Source organism: Nesoenas mayeri (assembly GCF_963082525.1).
Source record: "Nesoenas mayeri genome assembly, chromosome: 9".
Lineage (NCBI taxonomy): Eukaryota > Metazoa > Chordata > Aves > Columbiformes > Columbidae > Nesoenas > Nesoenas mayeri.
Window position 1 is genome coordinate 7,026,176 of NC_137557.1, and position 16,486 is coordinate 7,042,661.

Consider the following 16,486-nt stretch of genomic DNA (forward strand, 5'->3'; position numbering starts at 1 on the left):
CAAAGTGTTTCCGTAAGCATGGCTTGTGTCTTAAGGCTGCCTATACATCTACCCAATTTTGGTTGAATTAATTCAGTCTCTTTTTTTTTGTCAAATTACAGAGAGGTAATTAGCTGCCCTAACCAAAGTGCTTTCCTCAAGGTGCCCACATTCCTGTGAGAGCTGTAGGTTGTTGCACCCACACACATAGGCAGCACCCTTTCATCATTCTTCGTACAAATTGAACACTTCCTCTGCTGATCTTTATAGCTGTTCTCCGGATATCATCCGCAATTAAGGAAATATTTCTGTGGCTTACCCATTTCTTAAAAAACCTTTGTCCAAGCTTGTTATGCTCTAGGAAGCTAACAATATTTATTGCACCTTTGCAAATTTTGGCTCAATCCCTCTTCCTGCTACAGGAAAGAAAATAGTCTTAAGGGCTTCTGATGTTCCCTTGAAGATAGACATGGAAACCCAGGACTAGAAGTTACCAGGAGCATCCCTGAGACCTGCCCTCTGCTTCCACAGAGCTCCTGAGCACATTTATAATCATACAGGTTTTAATTTAAAAACTGATTGATCTGTTAGGCTATTTTACCCTTTCTACATCTGCCAGCAGGCTGCTCCAGAATCTTTCCTTCCTGGTGCTTCAGGAGGTAATGATGGAGGGGTGAGGTGCACCTGTAGCAGAAGGCACCCACTTCCAAGCAGCACCTTTGCTGTGACAGTCCCAGCAAGGCCAGCACGTCCCCCCTGCTCCTGCCACCCAGCTGGACCACTGCAGCTGTGCGAGGCTGCGTTGCGCTGAGCCTGCACCTGGGAAATCAATAGCAGCCAGGGCGAGAGGAATTACAGCACATTCCTAATTATTGTGCAAATGCAAATTTATTATTTCAAAGTCTTCTCTAATGTGAATCTAGTGAAGTCAATGGAATTAGGGCAAAACTGGCCATTCTGCTTTGTCTATTATACTCATTTTTATAATGATAGATAGCAGCTATTGAGGGAAGGAAGCTTTCAAATGCCCGGAAGTACACGAACCAGGGAAATGAGGTGCAAGGATGCCAGGAATTATTCCCTGTGCAGATTCTGCCTAACCACAGTGCTCGACATTGCCAAAAACCTCCAGCAGCGTGAACTGCTACAGCTCCATTAGCGCAGAACTGCTTAACAGGAGCAGAGGGTCCTGCCCTTTGGTCAAAACACTGTTATGGAGGAATTCTCAATTTTGACAAGTAAGACCATCTCCTTATATCAAGGTCTTGCTAACCTGCAGCTGCCCTTCCCAGGAATTGTGTAAGGTTTTTTGCAGTTTCTTGAGTTTGCTCCTAAAATCTTCTGTTGCTTGTGTAACCTTTCTAAGAGTTACACAAAAGGCTTGTTTTCCTTAAGAAATCCTTAACTTATGCACAGATAAACTGAGAGTCTGAAGGTTAATGTTGCTTCATCACTGCTGAAGTGAAATCAAAGATTTAAAAGGCCATTCTGCAGAATGATCTTGCATTTTTAGGGGAAAAAATAAACTGTTATTGATTATAATAATAAGATTTTGGAATGTGCTAATGGATTTTTTTCATTCACCAAGCATGATGCTCTCTTTTTTTTCCATAACCATTGTAGTTAATCACTGGACAGTTTTTCAGAAAAGCTGGGCTTTGTTCAGAAAGAAAAGACTTGAAAAACTATTAAACCATCAAAACATCTGTATAAACTTATGTCAAGACACGAAGAGCATTTACAGTGAGGTGGGATAAAAACATGATGTATTAATACTTTTCTCGCTTTCTTAAGATCTTTTAATTGGCTCCATTTACTGAGGAAAGACAGTGTGTTACTTCAGCGTCTTTTCCCTTTTGCAAAGGGTGTCAGCAAACCGTCAGCCAGAGAAGCAAGGTGTCTGAAAACAGCTCCAGAGACCACTCCATGCAGAAACACCCAGCAGTGGGGAATTGCCTATATGACCAAGGCTGTTCTCAAACCATCCAGCTTTATTAGTCTGCTGACAGTCTGACACTTCTCAGTGGCATCAGTGGGCAAACAAGGTAAGCTGCAGCTAATTAATGTCCAGGCTAGATGCTTTCTTCAAAGACTGTTTGAGACAGATGCTGGTCTTGCCCAACTGAAACGCCAGCTCAGTTTAAGTGTTCCTGCAAATGCCACATTCAGGCAATTTACACAAATTTAATATGTTGGAATGTGTTATGCAGAAGGATGTTTAGGCATCCTAAACACAAACCGTGTCCAACTTATATGTACTTGTGAGTCAGATACCTACCAAAAATTGAAGTCTTTGGTAGGATGAGAAGATATTCCTCTCCATTGCTGACTTCAAATAGTTTTAGCTTATATGGAACATGGACTCATAGGACTGGAAAATATCTCCGGCCTTAGGCTGCATCAAAACATTTGTGACAGAAATATGAATGGACTTAGGTGCAAGTCACATAAGGTCAAGTTTCCATTTGAGAAGCATTTGCATTAGCAGTCCTACCACCACGGTAACACGGAAGAAGAGACACTAACGATATTTAGCACATGAACATGGACAACAGCTATTTGCTACATCTGCAGAATAAACATAGATGTACTCATAATGGAGCTGTGCTTCCAATCCCTCCTCATTGTGCAGGGTTTTTATAGAGGTTCATGCACATACCTGCTGGGGAGATCTAGTTTGAGCTTAGTCAATATGGCAAATACACGATCTGTGTTAGTCAAGCTTACATGACACAGATAGAATTGCAGCTCCTCGTGCATTTCGGTGAATGCACAGCACATACCTGTCTGAAAGTCGTGTGTGCCTGCACAGCTAGGCACGGGTTTCTTACTAGAAAATGGTCTCAGCAGAAAATACTCAGTCCTTACACCCATGTGTGGGTAACCTCAGCTTCCTTGACAGAAGCAGATGGGAGGTCCATGTGCTGCAATGTTAGAAATGTCTGTAATTCTCCCATTTCTTCTAGGTCCTGTATCTTAGGTTATCAGGCGTGCTCTTCTCAATGCCAGTTAAAATGTAGGTGTAAAATACAGAAGGCACGTTCATTTATAACCACACAGACTATAATTATATGTAGTCTAGGGCTTGTTTCCTGAACTAGGAAGAAGGAAAAATAGGTTAGGTGGGTGTGAGTAAAGTAACAAGCGAGAACATGTCTTTTAGAGGTTATAAAACTACATTGATCTCCCAGTATCAGAAATGCTGGCTAAAAAAAAAAAAATCAGAAAACTGCGTGCAGGCTGGGACTTGGGAAAAATGCAGGAGAATTGGGAAATGACAAGGGAATAGTAACAAGTTTCTGGTCCAGCCTGGGAACTTAGCACTGCAAGCAGAAATGGTGGAGAAATATAAGATCACCACTGCAGCTCATCTGCGGAAACATAAATGTAATTTTGGAATTACCAAGTGAGATATTCCAATGAGAAGCAGGGACTTTAATGTCATTGTATGAAGAATCAGTGAGACTTCTTCCCATTTAATACCGTAACTGCTTTTGGTCATCCATATGCACTTTAAGATTAACTGAAACCGGAGCAGATGGAGGTCTGAGGTGAATTGAGAATCATTTAGGAAAGAAGATTGAAAAGCCAGTTCTGTGTAGCTGAGGGGAGGAGGGTGGGGAAAGGAGGCAAGAACTATCTCCATAAAAATACCTGAGTAAGGAGCGGTGAGCAAAACAGCTACTGAAATGAGAGCCTGTGCTGGTGACAGAATATATGGGACTAAGTTGGTGATGGAAACGACACTAGGGCTCCTGACCATCAGGGACATAGACAGTCCGGGAGAATCTCCTAGAAGGAGTAATGGGCAGAAAACACCAACTTGTTTCAAGTTGGAGCACAGTCCTTTTGTTAAAAAGACCATGAACAACATTGTGCCTGACATGGCAGAGAACTGAGCTGTATGATCCGGGTTCCTCCTGTGCTTCTAGCTCTAAATTGCCTAATGGGAACAGAGCAGCAGCAAACCGAGGCCTTTGGCCACTTGTTACTGGAGATCTGTGGAATATTTTCTCAGCAGTTGCAATCCCAGCAGCTCCAGTGTCCTGGCTAAACACCAACACATTCCTCTGATATTTAAGTCCCCCCCCGTGGTTTCACTTAGTAATGCTACTCTTTGCTCCTTGCCCAAAAATTGTGCCATAATGCTGCTTTTTTGTGCTTAACAAATATTATCTACTTACTAAACTGCTCTTCAACTGTAGTATAATTCACTCTAGTGTGTAACTGTGTTGCATTTTAACCTGCACAGAAATAGCATGTGCAAGTGTGGAGAGAGGATGGCAGAAAAAAAATAGCAATATAAAAATAATCCTTATGACAGCATTGAGCCCAAATGAGCAATATTACCCTTATTTTACAGTAGGGGATTGCCAAATCTTCTCATCTATAAGCAAAGAGTTTGAAACCTTTCCCATGGAAACACAATAAGCAGGTGTGGTTTGGGATTTTGCTATCAGCTATAGCCTTAAAACAATCCTGGAAACTTAGTCTTGAACCTTAATTCATGAGGCTTTAAATGAAGCCCAAAGTTGTATTCTGGCTTTCTGTCAAAATCAGAGAAAATTAATTATGTTGGTCTAAAGACCTTAATTTACACTGGCAGGCTAGAATTTTGGAACAATATGAATTTCCCAGGGTGTATGTGTCGATGACTGTTAACCTGCATGACCAGTATTGCAACAGGGCCTGGATCCTCCCAAACAAGCATAATGACATGTGGTATCCCAGATCCGTATCTATGGATGGCAGATATTACATAGAACAAGGTATCATTATTATTATTATTATTTAATTCTTGTAACAGTCACTGGAGCAGCTGAGCTACTCCCACAGCTGCATTAAATATCACAACCAAAATATGCAATCCTTTTTTTATTTCATCTTCTATGAGAAAAGTGGACTGTAGTGTTTCAACAGGAGATTTTAAGCACATATTTCTCTGTAAGTATATTGGAAAATATAGCTCACAAAATGCTCCTTGCTATTCCAGTTTTGCCTATATTCAGTAATGCAGCTGAGTGTGTAAACACCTAAAGCAGCTTCAGACAAGGTATCTTGGACCCTGGAGCTGTGGAGGTAGTATGGAGAAAAACACAGACTAACCTGTCCTAAGAGTGGGGTAAATTATTCTACACAGAGCTCTGTCTCATTGAGTTACTTCAATACTTGGATGGGTTTGGGTTAGACATGGCTTGATTAGAGCTGACTCTAAGCACAAGCCAAGTAGGCAGATTTTCAAGGGCATTCACAAGAAAGCTGCTGAGATAAGAAACTTTCTGTCTAATTTTGCTGTGCCAGAGCCTTGGGAAGAGGAAAGAGGTACAGGAGGAAGAGCTATTCCTGCCGGAGCAGCGCTGGCCTCCCATCACAGCTCTTTCACACCCCGTGGTACAGCCAGACCACAGCTGCTCTTCCTTGGGGTGGGGAAGAACTTCAGGTGTGCCCTTGATGTGCTGGGGTAGGCTGGCAAGGATAGGGACCTCCTTTCACAGCAGCAGGTGTGTGTGCAGGGGTACTGCACACAGCCTTATGGAGAAGATGTGGAGATATATGCTAGTGGTAGCTTTGAGCAATTGCACCAGGTACAACTGGACCTGCTCTCCAGGACAGGTTTGTTGTAGAGGAGCTTCACAGGGTGGAGTGAAATTTGGTCTCCTCGATAACCTGGAGCCACCTTCTGGGGATAATGACTGAAATCCTGAACGCAGTTCAACATGGATGTAGTATTACAGCCAATAGTGCTAAAAAGTGCTGCAGCACTTTGGACTCATAGGAGTTCCCTTAGCGCAAAAGGTTCTGTGTCCAGACATACAGCTTCACTGTGAGGCTGCCAAGAGGTGACAGAAGCACGAATAATGCCAGGTCACTTGCTGTCAGGGTGGAAGAGCCTCCTGGCCAACCTGAAGGGAGATCAAGCTTTCCTCCCTGCCTGGGGCAAGGGCACTCCTGCATGAAGGGCTGCACTCCCCAGGGAGGTATCACACCCCCAAGCTTGACAGTGTTCAAGAAGAGACTGGACAATGCCCTCAGACACATGGTGTGAACTGTGGGGTTGTCATACCCAGGGACAGGAGCTGGACTCGATGATCCTTGTGGATCCCTTCCAATTCAGGACATTTTAGGCTGGATGAAGTAGTTTACACAATACTGTTTCTAACTACTGAAGTAGTTTACACAATACTGTTTCTAACATGTTTGGTTAGCACTGGCCACATTCTCCACGAGAAGGTGCCAGCCCAAATTTCTGTAGATTCTTCCGTCACTCCTGAGACTCAGTACTATTTCCCTTAGAGTCCATTTCAGGTGTCCGCTAATTGTCCAGCAACAAATTCAGCCTCACCTGGTCTGCCTCTGTGGCAGTGATACAGCAAAAAGGCGTAGCTTCTCTGAGACGAGGTGGCATGGCAGCACCCAGGGTGCTGTGCAGTGCCACGGCCCTCGCCAATGAGCCCTTCCCTCCCAGCACACCACGGAGGGGAGAAGGACAAACTTTGCTTTACAGGGGGCAAGTGACCTGCAGAGAGCGTAGACAGCTGCAGCAGCATTAGGGCTGCACACGCCATCTCGCTTTAAAGAAATAGGCAGAGAGTTGGTTCCAAATGTCACTTGGTGGCTCGGATGACAGGGCGCTGACTTTAGGGCTGCCTGCGCGCCCCTCCCGCTCCAGCAGCCTCCCGTTCAGCTCCGACCAGGAGAGGGAGCCCTGGCCCGCGCACGGCCCCGTAACCCGCCTCCTCCCAGCGAGACCCTGCAAAGTGCGAGAGGGACGGCGCGGCAGCTTCCGCGTTACAAACCCGCTTTTGCTCCCCCCATCCCGGCTGCTGCCGGTTCCCCGGGGTGACATCCCCCCCCGGCGCTGCACGGGGCTGCACTACGGGCGAGGGAACCGTCCCCGTGCGCGTAAGGAGCGCGGCCGCGGGGAAAGGGGCGGCCGGTGAGCGCGGGGCGGAGACGGGAGAGGAGGGAGGTGCGGACTGGGGAGGAGGGGGAGGAAGCAGCAAGAGGAGAACACGGCGCGCGGGACGTGGCAGCGCGCCCTCTGCGTTCTCAGGTGAGCCCGGGCGCGTGGGGGCGGGCGGGCAGGCACACGCGTGTTTGTGCGTGCGTGGGCGGAGGGAGGGAGGCAAGGAGGGAGGCGGGGGCAGGGCGGGGACCGTCCCGTCCCGGCTGTGAACTTCCCGGCAGTCGGGAGGGAAAGTTGTTGGTGGGGGAGGCGGTTTCCAGCCCGGGCGCTGTGCGGGGTGAGGCGGGCGGTTGCGGTGCGCAGCCGGCAGCAGCCGCCGCTCGCCGGCCGGCGGGGAATAAAAAAAGGGGGGGAAGAAAGATGAAGAGACGATCGGGAGAGCCCAAGGAGCCTTCGCGGTGCTGCGGCAGCAGAGCCCGGCATCCCACGGCCGGAGCCGCCTCTGCACGGTGAGAGCGAACGTGCGCGGCCGCGTCCAGCCCCGTTGGGCCGGGGTAACGGGAGGGAGGAGGCGAGCGGGCGCTGTGGCGGCTGTGCCGCTACCGGAGCCGGGGGACCCGCCGCTGTCCCTCGGCAACGGACGCAGTCAGCGTGGAGGCAAATCTGAGCCGAGCTGCAGGACCGCGGATACGTGTCTCTGGCTGTGTCCCCGGTACCCGAAATGGGGAGCGGTTTGCTTCAATTTCCTACTTCTGGCCAGGGAAATGTGGATATTCCTAGGTAAAGTGCTACGTGCACTGACAAATGCAACTTGATTTTCATCCGCATTTCAAATGCGTGAACTTCTGATACCTCTTCTGCTGTCAAATAGAACCCTGAAAGGGAAGGGGGCGAGAGGAAGGGGTTAGGCTTAAACCGCAGCAGGAAAGTGGAACAGTCACGTCCAAGAGAACAGCCTGAAAGTGACTAGATGTTGGCAGCAAGATGTCTTTTGATGTGTATTTGTTGAGGTCAGCTGCCCCCTTCTGCGAAGCATTTTGAGGGGGTATCTGGATGGAAGCTGGATGTTGGGAATGTTTTCCTGAAAAGGAAGGGGGTGGGGGAAAGAGACTGTTAAGGCTCCTGTGCTTCAGGTGGCCCTTTTCCGTGCCAGTGTCAGTTTCCTTCGTTACAGTGGCAGTGCTTGTTCCTCAGCCTGTCTGTACAGTGCTTGGCACAACGGGACCCTGATTTGAGGGCCTTAGGAAGTTACTGTAAACTGGACTATAAATACACTCTCACGCATACACTCTCTGTCCTAGCTTCTGCTTTGTGAATAGCTAGTCATAATGCTTAGATAAAATTCTGTTTTCTTTAGCAGATCTTCTTTTCTTATGAAATGGTGGCTTTTGTTCTGTGCATTTAGCTTTGTTGTCCCAAGAAAGGCTTTTTCTTCTGAATTTGGAAGATTGCAGTGAACTCCTTATCTTTTTTGAAAAAAAATATTTGCTATGTAATTAATAAAGTACTATTTTCCTGACGCTCCATTTTTAACTGTGGCCCCTCTTGGATGAACAGAACTGTCACTGAACTTACACTTCTATACACAGAAGGATTGTGGGGTATTATTTATTAACTGTGCTGTGGAGAGTCCATATCTCATAACTTAGAGGGCCATTTATAACAGGTGGCTTTTGGCAGCTTGGGAAGATTTACTTGCTGTCTTGTGTTCCTTGCAGGAAAAGCCTCTCCTGTTTGCATGGAGAGCATCACCCCAGTGCAAGGGCTTTCTAGTGGGAGGGTTCGGTGCTGGGAAGAGTCCGGCTTTCTGCCCTCATTGCCTACATGGCTGTGGTGAGCAGGAAAGGGCAAATGGAGAGGATTAAGCTCTTGAAGTAGATGCAAAATTGTTCCTGCCACTGTAAACACTTTCTCTGGAGGAGCAGTCAAGGATGCAGAATAATGTGGGATGTGGAGAATAAGGCTGTGAGGAACTGGGGTGGCAGAAGCATGCAGATCACTGAAATGATCAGGAAACATTAAGCTGGGAAGATGGGAGATGCTGCAAGGAGGTGAAGCAGAGAGCCGTGGGGTGAGAGGTTAAGTTTCTAGCCCAGTGCCTCTGTTGTCAGGCAGAGAAGTCTACACACACAGAGCCCTGTGACTTTCTTTCCGTCCCTCTGAATGTAGCTTGAGTTCAAAGTCCCTATGTATTACATAGGAAGAGCTGTGCTTGCTCAAGTCTGCCCATGTCTGGTCCCTCCAGAGTCTGTGATGAAAGCTGGTGTCTGAACACTTACGGGCTCTCTCTTTCCAGATCTCTGGGGTTCTGTGCAGGTATCTTGCATCTGAGCATTAGTTAGTATGCAGCAGGGATGAGGACTGTGCTGGTCTAGGCTTGAGCAGGCTTGTACCCTGGGCCAGGCAGTGCTACGACAAAGTGTCTGTCAGAAGCACATAGGTAAGAGAGACTTGAGAGGGTTGGGAGAGTGGTGAGGTGAGATGGTGCCTGGACACATGGAGGTATGGGAAGTTCCTCCTTGCTGGCACTGATGCTGTAATTTTATACTCTGAAACACACATATAGGAAGGAGGAGGCAGAGAGAGCTTCTAGCAGCTTTATTCCTTCAACATCTGCGTGTGCCTGGTGCCAGCACCAGGGAAGAAGCATTTTACTCCTTCAGAAGGAGAGGCCAGAATATGTTCTTTCCTTCTCTTATGTTGCTTGTTTTGGCAGGCACATGATCCATATTATTTTCCCTATTTGTCCCGAGTCCTGTACTGCTGTCAAATGTCCTCCCATTTCAGTAAGACTCTGACTCACAACAACTTGCCACAAATATAACCCTTGCGGCTGGTGGTGTGTGAGAAGAGGTGTCCCAACTTGGCTCTCAGAGGTTGCATTAGCGAGGCAGACAATTAGGAAGATTATAACCAGCATGTGAATGTGTTTACATATCTGTGAGCATCTGCACTGCCTGGTCTTTCTTTTCATCATACAGCAATGGGAAATGCTTTGGGAATAAAAATAGATATATGGAAAAGCCTATATAAGCTGAAATCTGTGAACAGCGCCACGTTATCTGGGAACTGAAACACTTTCTACAGTGCAGCTCACAGTTCAGACATTGCCTGTTCTCCTCCTTCCTCCCCTGCCTTTCTCTCAACACAGCTCATGGATTTTACTGTCCCTGTCGGCAGAGCCAAGAGCTGTCTCCTCTGTGCTACTGGGCTGATCCAGCTGGTCCAGTAGAATCTCTGTACCCAGTGGGTAAGAGCGGGTGTTTGTCCAGCTGCATGAGGTGGAACAGATGCAGAAGGAAGGCAAAGCTGTCGTGTTTGCAACCCTTGAGCTGACCCCCCTCTCTTGCACCAGCTCTGCAGCCTGGGTGTAGCGCAGAGGCCTACGTGCAGGTGGGTTTCTTTCCCTCCATGGTTTATAAATGCCTTTTTCTGCTCTGACATCAGCAAAATGTATGGCTGAGATTTGGTCACTGCTAAACTAGAACAAACAGCTTCATTTTTTGGGAGGTATTTTAGGATTTCTTTCCACCCCAAAATGTTTTCTCAAAGCAGAAGGCTAATCTTGAGTTTCTCAGGCACAGTGGTGTTGCGTGTAGGGCTTTTGCATGTGACTGAGCTGTATGTATGCTCAGAGAGTGCAAAAAGGACACTGATTTGGGGAAATTAGTTCAAACAGTAACTGTGCTTTTGGGAATTTTGATCTTAGCCAGCGCACTTGCTACCTTCAACCTCAGAGGTCCCAATGAGACATAAGCACAGATCATGATATTAATAAATTCGGAGTCTTATTTGATAGAAAATAAAATACAAGAATATGAATATATACCTGTACACATTTTGTTATAGGGTTTCTTAAAAATAGTTGCTGGTAAAACAAGATTTCTACTGGAACTGAAGAACTGTATCTTTAGTCAGTCCTTTGTTAATTTTGCAACTCTCATCAAATGGGGGCTACATCCCCAGGAATTCCTCTGACACAGGTTTCCCCTGAGTCTGGGTGATTATCCAATTTCACTGTTAAGAAAAATGCAGCAAGGATAACTGGCTAAAGATAGAAGTCTCTGAGAATGTTAGGGAAAGAGAAGGAAAGAGTGTGAGAGAGTGAGACCTTCACTTTCTTGTGTAAGATGAGGAGAATTATACTGGTCCTTAACTTTTGCAGTGGGTGGCGTCCCTGGTGTTGGGTTTGGGTGTTCTTCTTTTCCTTATTTATTTCTTTCTACTTATTTCTCTTCTATTATGTGCCAACTCTGTATTTGTATGAAAAAGCTACATTGATTCTTATGGAGTCTTTTTAGATTTAGGTGTGTTAACAGAAAGAGACCATTAACTTAGCAGCTCTGTCTGGATCAGAGCATAAGAAATTGCTGTGAAGCCTGGGCAGAGTCAGAGGGGTGGTAAGTGGTTCCTTTTCCTGGGAACACCAGGGAGGTCCCAGAGAGCTATTACTTTGGAAATCCCACCCAGAGCAGGGTCATCAAGAACTGCCAGCTCTAAGTGTCCACAGCAGACCATAATATGCCTGGAAGGAGAACTGGATGGTCATGTGTGCCCATCCCATGTCCATCATGGGTATTGGGATCCCTGAGCTGGTGTGGGAGAGTGTCCAGTTAATTCAGAAGCATTTGAGACTGCCATCAAGCCCCTTTACTCTTTACTGCTAACAGCTGGCTTAGGTGTTTCTGGCCAAGCTTTCGTGTTTAATCCTTGCAGCTTTAGATGTGGCCGTGGGTCAGGGGCTTGTCTGGATGTGAGCTGGGAGGTCTGTGCTGCAGCCTGGAAGTACCAGGAGAAAAGGCTGGTTGTTGGCTTTGCATGAAGCTCCTTGGACAGTTTTCTTGTGTGGCTGAAAGGCAAAGATGCAACATGAATCATGGACTTGAGCAGATATGTAGGAAGCCTCTTCAACTTTACTAAGCTGAGGTGTTATCAGAATTAGAGGAGGACTTTAAAAAAAAAAAAAAAAGAAAGATAAGTTTTAATACGTCTCTAACTAGAAAAGCTGCTGTGTGGTGGTGGTTGGTTCTTTTTTTTTTTTCTCAGTTTTGCTTAATCCCTTGCGTGACTGAAATAAGTGTGTAATGGAATATTGACTCTCTTAGGCTTGATGCTGTGCACTTGTAGGGATGTAATGTTTTCAGATGTTCAGAGCATGATTCTTATACATTCGATCAACTTGTCTGTAAAAGCTTGCAAAACTGTGACCTAAATGTTTATCCTTAGCGCTGACAGGATGCTGGGGAGCTGTTTAACTATATATTTATAACAATTATGCTGCTTGATGAGAAAGACGTGACATATTCTTCTCAGAGGGAATTTTTGCCTTTTTTTTTTTTGCCTTTTTCTGCCTGTGATTTGTGATTATAGTTGCCTTTCTTTATCATTTTACCTTTTGTTCTAGATGTAAATAAAGAGCTAATTACAGTTAATCTCAGTGCAAAGTAATGAAATTTTTAGAGTGCAAAATAACTCCCATCTGTTAGATTTGCGATAGCGTTTTGGGGTTTGCCTTCTACTCGGAAGGAAGCCAAAACTTGTCTTGCTCAATTTAAAGTTTTCCTTGCAATATTTAAACTGGATTTTTAATCATTCAAAAAACAAACAGAACTGGAAATAGCTTTTCAAATTATGTTTGGCTGTGTTCTTAACATGCTGGTTGCTAAAACCTGAATAGCTCTGTCATATTCCTACCAAGATGAGTTGAAATTCTACTACCAGGTTCTATAGGAACAGGTGTGAGACGTTATTCTGGAAATGCATTTATTTTTCATAGTAGTATATTGCATTTCTGTGTTTCCTGCCTACAGGGGCTCCATGTGCCCAGCCAACCAGCCCCAAAACAGCTTGTTCCAAGGGAACTGCTGCTTACGTAGTTACGATTTAAGATGGGCTCAGAACCCAAGTTTTGTGTGGTGGGTATGTGGTACATTTAGCCCCATCAGCTCTAGTGAGTGCTGAGCTCAGGGAATTAATCTATACTTTGCACTCGTATGTTATCTTTCATCTTTCATCTCAGCATCTCTAAGCACTTTAGAGACATTAAGATGCACAGCTGTGGTGTGGGGTGGGGAGAGGCTGTTATAAATGTGGCTGGGGAAACGGAGGCACAGATTTCAGGAGCCTCTACTAATGTGCTCAGTTTGGGGGACAGCCATTTATTAGCTCTCTGATGCCTGATTACCAGGGAGGCACTACAATTTTTCATGCACCACAGCTGGTGATTGATGCCTCTGTAGGTTTCATGTAGATTAACAAGAAACTCATATTGCTACCCTTAACTAGTAAACTGTTTTAAAATCTTCAGCCTTAGAGACTTAGAGGAGCATTGTAAATGGCAGTGGCAGGAGCCCAAATTTTTAGGTGTGTTTTTCTTTTTCCCCCCAGGTTAGCCCTGTACCAAACAGCAAATCTCACCAGGAATGAAAAGTAAAATACATTCACCTCCATCCTACTACAGTAACATCCAGCGCCCCGCCTACATAAGTTTATGAGCAATCTGTTGATTCAAAGCTCTGAGATCTGTAGAAAATACTTATTCTGACAGTAAGAGCCGTACAAATTCCCTCTAATACAAATAATTGGATTTGTTCTGTTGAGAAATAGCTGTATCCCCGCTCTTCCTTCAGGCGCAGACACCTCCCAGCCCTTGTTTATAAGTAGGGATCCAGATAATGGGAGGAGGATGTATGTGTTGCTCACCAGTCTGATAACATGGGCAGGCTGTGGAGGGCTTGTAGGGCACCCAGCCTCTGTGAATGAGCACAGATATGCTGCTACATCCCAAAACACATTGCTGTAGCAACTTGTGCTGATTGGAGTTGAGCTGGACCAGGCTGATGTGTTGGAGTGACTGAAGAATGTGGCAAAGCTCAGACTCCACTAGAGTAACATCCCCATGGTCTGGGTTGTCTTTCCCCGTCATCTGTTCTCCTGCAAAAATAGCCACAGCCTCAGTGCATTTACCTTTCTCCACCTTCCTTGTTCTTTCTCCTGTTGCCACATGGACTCTAGGGTGGCTGTTTAATTCTGGCTCCTTGGGAGGTTGCACATGCACAGACACCTTGACCCAGACCACAGAGAGGTAGAAATGCTTTTCTCCAAATTTATTTTCTGCCAGGTGCAATGGTCTCTAGTTGATGCCAAGAAGCGTCAAAGAGCAAAAGAGAAGCTTAACCCAGCTTTCCAAAGACACTCAGTGATTGCTGGCCTCCCAGTGCAAGGAAGCGTCAGCCCAGGGCTGAGGTCCATGCAGATTTGAGAATATGAAGGCATCCACTTCCTGGCATTGAAAGTCCTCAGGAATGAAAATTTTGGAGACCTTTCAGATTTTTTGGCCCTTCACAGCAGGATTTTTAACACATAGCAGTATTTCCTCCTGTCGCTGCTCCTTGTAGCCTTTGGAAATGTCAGCAGCGCATATATTGCCTTTTGTTTGTCATTCAGCTGAAGAAATGAATTCATTGCTCTTATGAGATCAATCATATGCTCCCCAAATAACTAATATTGATGACAATCACAGCATACTGCTGCCTGCAGCTTCCCCTCAGCCTTCCCACTGTGCAGGTGCTGTGGGTCACAGAGCAGACCTCGCAGGGGGCTCCTGTACTTGAAAATTCTGGGTGCCATTGTCTGAAGGTTGAATTTAGAGTTGCACTGATGAGGTCAGTGCAGGCAGAGCCCAAGCAAGTGTCCTATGATGTCATAACCAAATATTTGCGGAAGGAAATGTTAGAGACATGGGGAGCAAATGTGATACAAGTGGCATGGTCTTGTTCTATTTCCCTTTTGCTCCTTTGTTTCTGTCTGTACCCAGATTTTTCTAGTCCCCTTTGCAGGGTGCAGCTATACTGTGCTGACCAGGACGGGGCAGGCTCACGTAATAAAGCTGCTGTGATAGTCACCAGGAGGACCAGATGGCTGGAATGGGAAGATGAAGGCCTGTGGGAGGGCTGGAAGAACTGCTTCCAAGTGGGGTGTTGCCCTGGGTGGGGCAGGTAGCTCCTGGGCTTTCAGTGCCTTTGCTGTTCCTTTTACTGTTGCTTTAAATTTTGCACACTTACAGAGCAGCCTACCTGAGCTAGGGGAGAGGGAACAAAGCATCTCCAAGTCCTCTTCTTGTTTGCTTTTTCTTGTAAATCTGATTAAATTAACATGATTAATATAAGTGCCAGGTGTAGAAAGACTCTGTGGCTCAAACTTGAAACAGAAAAGCTCAGCTGACTTGCTTTTACCAATAAATGTGTTGCTTCAGGATACCTGGAGTCACTTGAGGAAATCCTCCTCTTGTGCTGCAGGGAGAGTTGGAGATCAGGTCTTCACCACTCACAGCAGCGTGGGTAAACCGGCTAGCGGTGCTGGAGACATCACAGTCTGCCTGGGGATTTTGTGGCAACGGCACAGAAAAAGAGATGCTTGGAAAGGGGAGTGAAACACAGTGATATTGTGCTCTGGAGCATGGTGGTGCTTGGAGGCTTTTTGCCTGCTGTGTCCCTCTCTGAGGGAACAAGAAGGGGGAAGATGTCGGCTGAATGTAGAGCAGCCATCCTGGGAATCTGATCTGCAAGTGCTGAGGGCTGTCGGGGGAGGAGATGAAGTTAAAGTGCAGGTATGTAGCTGGCAGCAAGGGTTTGAAGTTAAGAAACTCTTGCAGTATTTTTTGAGACTGAGAACCCATTACAGCTAGTGCTCAGCAGAGCTGGGTGCAGCCCGTGTTGTGACAGTGGGATGTACAGTGGGGCTGCAGAGCTCTTGCTGTGCCAGACTGGGCTTGTCTCCCAGGAAAGTCGTTCTGGGATTCAAGAGTCCCAGGCTGGTCATGCAAAAGGCAGTAAGCCCAGCTGATAAACCTGCATGAGTCTGCATTGTATTCTCTGGATTTAGAGACTTGGGCTGGGCTAGCTTGGGGTTGCTGCTGTGCAATCTGTTGCACAATGTGGATGTGTTGTTATGTGCACAGGGACAGTAGAATAACCTCTTGGGGAAGGCAGTGGAGTTGCTTACATCTAAAAGCCATTATAAAGGTTAGGAAGCAGAATGTGTAAATTAAATGCTTCTCAGATGTCTCCAGGGGCTCCATAAGAGCTAATGGGGACTCATAGAGTGAGTGAGGAATCTCACTGTGGATTCCTTAAGTATCCTCAGGTGTTTGAGACATGTTGGTTGCAGATTTCTTTTTTTCTGCGCAAAGATTAGTTTGTCAGTTTATTTTCCTGTAGCGCAATATGTGGGTATTTCTCAGAGCTGTCCTTTTGCTATAACATTGCTGTCCAAAATAGAAGCATTGTGTCTGGCTTCATGGAAGGCCCCAGCACTCTTTGAAGCTCTGTTGGAAGCTTTTCATTCCCTGGCTATTCAGGCTTAAAAAATAGACTAACTTGGCTGGATACCTTTTGCTTGAGCACAGAAGTGCTCTTGTAGATTGGTGTTTGAACTGCTCGGTAGCCAGCGTGTATGCATTTGTAATCCATGCTGTTTGATTTCATAGCTGTGGCTCAACCTGCCCCTCTTCAGCTCACTCCACAGATCTCTTGGTGAGAGTCCCAGCTGTTTATTTGTCTTGTCCAGGTGTGCGTATATTTCAGAGAGGTGACAGATTGA

General features: G+C 46.1%; 1 protein-coding gene across 1 annotated transcript in view; it reads left to right on the forward strand.

The window, feature by feature from the left end:
• Positions 1-7,333: 7,333 nt before the first annotated feature.
• The window catches only part of IL1RAP (interleukin 1 receptor accessory protein), a gene marked incomplete at its 3' end in the record, with an annotated part of 47,255 nt that continues 38,102 nt past the window's right edge, over positions 7,334-16,486 (forward strand). Inside the window, exon 1 of the mRNA XM_080349333.1 lies at positions 7,334-7,395. The remainder of the gene's footprint in view (positions 7,396-16,486) is intronic.